Raw genomic sequence first — 4,149 nt, 5'->3', positions numbered from 1 at the left:
GATTTGTCGAGGTAAGTATGAAGGGGTGGCTGGATGCCCTTCCTGCCGCCACCCTGTACCTCCCTGGATGGAAGCAGTGTACCGCAGCTTTCTGTGCCTAGTGTAGGTCATGAAATAGTGCGAACGTGTTCAGATATCGGCGAGTCGTGTAACGGAAGCGGAGCGTGGGGACCACCCCGGTATTCACCTGGCGGGATGTGGAAAACTGCCTGAAAACCATATCCAGGCTGGCTGGCACACCGGCTCTCGTCGTTAATCCGTCGGGCGGATTCGATCCGGGGCCGGCGCGCCTACCCGAGTCCTGGAAGCAGCGCGTTAGCGCTCTCGGCTATCCTGGCGGGTAACTAATTAACGCAAGTTATTCAGTGATAATAATGACGTACAAGGCAGTAAATAATTTATTGATATTTCATTTTCACAATGTTGTACTTAACATTTAATTTTTACAATGGAAGGCCCCATGTGGGGGAGTTTGGGTGCCGTCCTGCAAGTACTTTTTAAGTGACCCTACATAGACGACTTGCGATTCAATGGTGATGAAGGACACACAACACAGAGTGCCCTGTCGAGAATCGAATCCGGCCCCCTGCGTGGTAGGCGGTAACGCTACGACTATGCCACGGACAATGTTTCGTGTTTAGTGTTTTCACTGACACCTGTTTTTGCTATACTTTCACTGACCTTTAAATTAACTAACTTTATATTCAGTTGTCTTAGAACTTTACCTCTCTGATCCAAGAGTATGTTGTTGTTGTTGTGGTCTTCAGTCCTGAGACCGGTTTGATGCAGCTCTCCATGCTACTCTGTCCTGTGCAAGCTTCAATCCCAGTATTTACTGCAACGTACAGCCTTTTGAATCTGCTTAGTGTATTCATCTCTTGGTCTCCCTCTACGATTTTTACCCTCCACACTGCCCTCCAATTGAAAATTTGTGATCCCTTGATGCCTCAGAACATGTCCTTCCAACCAGTGCCTTCTTCTTGTCAAGTTGTGCCACAAACTCCTCTTCTCCCCAATTCTATTCAATACTTCCTCGTTAGTTATGTGATCTACCCATCTAATCTTCAGCATTATTCTGTAGCACCACATTTCGAAAGCTTCTATTCTCTTCTTGTCTAAACTATTTATCGTCCATGTTTCACTTCCATACATGGCTACACTCCATACAAATACTTTCAGATACGACTTACATAAACGATTTAGACTGCAGATAAAATAATGAGTTTTATCACAGTAAGAAAATTACAAATACTGATCTTTGATAAATGTGCCGCATGCAAAGGGCGACATACAGGATAATCAGTCTTCATCAGAACAGGCAACCACAAGCCTGTGCTACATAGAGATATCTAATGAAGCAACCAACGTTGACACTGCTACAGAGCTGGAACGTGACCGTTCGGTCGCGGCGCTTATGTCCTCTTCACCTAGGCGCCCCTGCTGTCGCGTTGTCGTCCTGGAAGGGACTGAGTCAGCGTGCGTTTAGCTGACTGTTCCTCACAGCCGTCTCTTCTTTGTCGTTCGCGACTGGCGTGACGGCGCTCGGCTTCAGGTCATAACACTGTCGACCCAGTTTGTAAATAAATAACTGCACAGTAACTGCAGTGAAGTGTTCCTGGGCGAGATAATTGCACAAACTTTCGTTAGTAGATACATGCGGAACCAGAATAAAAATGTAGGGTCAGACTAAATTTCTTATTTGATTAGAATACTGTGATACTTTACCACTAGCTTGAAGTTCCAAACCCTCATTCAAACAGATCCGTTACATTTTCGCTGTTTAGCATACCAGAAGCTCAATTACGTATTTCTTCAAACGGGTAACTCAAGTTTGGCATTGCATTGTTGTTCGTTTGTGTGCCACATTCTTCTACAGTAGAACGTTTTCTGCTTGTACACAGTCATATTATGCTTTCAGTTTTTATTGGACTTGGAAGGAGCTACACTATTGCCCATTAAAATTGCTACACCACGAAGATAACGTGCTACAGACGCGAAATTTAACCGACAGGTAGAACATGCTGCTATATGCAAATGATTAGGTTTTCAGAGCATTCACACAAGGTTGGAGCCGGTGGCGACACCTACAACGTGCTGACACGAGGAAAGTTTCCAACCTATTTCTCATACACAAACAGCAGTTGACCGGCGTTGCCCGGTGAAACGTTGTCGTGATGCCTCGTGCAAGGAGGAGAAATGCGTACCATCACATTTCCGACTTTGATAAAAGTCAGATTGTAGCCTATCGAGATTGCGGTTTATCGTATCGGAACATTGTTGCTCGCGTTGGTTGAGATCCAATGACTGTTAGCAGAATATGGAATCGGTGGGTTCAGGAGGGTAATACGGAACGCCGTGCTGGATCCCAACGTCCTCGTATCACTAACAGTCGAGATCACAGGCATCTTATCCGCATGGCTGTAACGGATCGTGCAGCCACGTCTCGATCCCTGAGTCAACAGCTGGGGACGTTTGCAAGACAACAACCATCTGCACTATGGACTATCAGCTCGGAGACCACAGCTGCGGTTACTCTTGACACTGCACACTGCATCACAGACAGGAGAGCCTGGAATGGTGTAATCGACGACTGAACTGGGTGCACAAATGGCAAAACGTCATTTTTTCGGATGAATCTAGGTTCTGTTTACAGCATCATGATGGTCGCATCCGTGTTTGGTGACATCGCGGTGAACACACATTGGAGGCGTGTATTCGTCATCGCCAAACTGGCGTATCACCCGGCGTGATGGTATGGGATGCCATTGCTTACACGTCTCGGTCACCTCTTGTTCACATTGACAGCACTTTGAACAGTGGACGTTACATTTCAGATGTGTTACGATCCGTGGCTGTACCCTTCATTCGATCCCTGCGAAACCCTACTTTTCAGCAGGATAATGCACAACAGCATGTTGCAGGTCCAGTATGGACCTTTCATGGATACAGAAAATGTTCGCCTACTGCCCTGGCCAGCGCATTCTCCAGATCACTCACCAATTGAAAACGTCTGTTTAATGGTGGCCGAGCACCTGATGAACTGTGGTATCGTGTTGAAGCTGCATGGGCAGCTGTGCCTGTACGTGCCAGTCAAGTTCTGTTTACCTCAATGGCCAGGCGTATCAAGGCCGTTATTATGGACAAAAGTGGATGTTCTGGGTACTGATTTCTCATGAACTATGTACCCAAATTGCGTGAAAATGTAATTACAAGTCAGTTGTAGTATATTTGCCCAATGATACCCATTTATCATCCGCATTTCGTAGTGGTGTAGTAATTTTAATGACCAGTAGTTAACTGTGTTTGTAATAAATAGGCGCACTAGATACCAAATGAATGGATTTGCACCATAAGATTATAAATACAGTTTTGCTCCATAAAAACCCAAAATTGTCGGAATCCGTCGGTGCTGATTTGAACTCTTTGTACTCCTCTTAATGCTCGGACCGGCGTGGAAATGGCGGCCGAGTTAACGTTGGTTGCCGCAGGGAGCGATGTAAACTGTGTATTAATATCTGTGAAATTTTAACTTGTTGCTCGGCCGCACATCTTTGCCTGTCGATAGTGGACGTGCTCAGTTTGAAAAACACTCGCCCGAAAATTTGTTTAGTATGTGTGGCATGCAGTTCGTTTGAGAACTATAACAGAACGAAATTTCCACAACTTTAGTAACATTATAATTTACGTGATATAATATCTAAGATCACTCGCACCATTACCAATGGTTAATTTAACAAGTCCGCAGTCTATGGCTATGTGAACGTGTAAGTGGGTGGGTGGGGGTGAAGGGTGGATAGGGGAAGGGTAACGCCGTTCCTCAGTAGTTTTCGCCTCCTTCCATGAAATGTAATCTCCATCCCCTTACTGATGTACCTTTACCACTCTGATTAGATTGGATTAGTACTTGTTCTATATATCATGAATATGACACTTTGTAACGATGTGGAACGTGTCAGATTAATAAAAAGTGTCAATACAAGATATTACATTACACAAAGACACTCTTTCTTTTTTATTTATTTATTTATTTATTTTTGCAGGTTGGGAATTACCCACTTACTATATCCAAAAATTCATCTAATGATTATAAGGAGTTACAAAATTCTTTTAATTTCCTTTTAAATGCTATATGACTGTCAAACTTTTGAT

The sequence above is a fragment of the Schistocerca gregaria genome, chromosome 3 (genome assembly GCF_023897955.1).
Source record: "Schistocerca gregaria isolate iqSchGreg1 chromosome 3, iqSchGreg1.2, whole genome shotgun sequence".
Taxonomy (NCBI): Eukaryota; Metazoa; Arthropoda; class Insecta; order Orthoptera; family Acrididae; genus Schistocerca; species Schistocerca gregaria.
Note: the sequence above shows the minus strand (reverse complement) of the source record.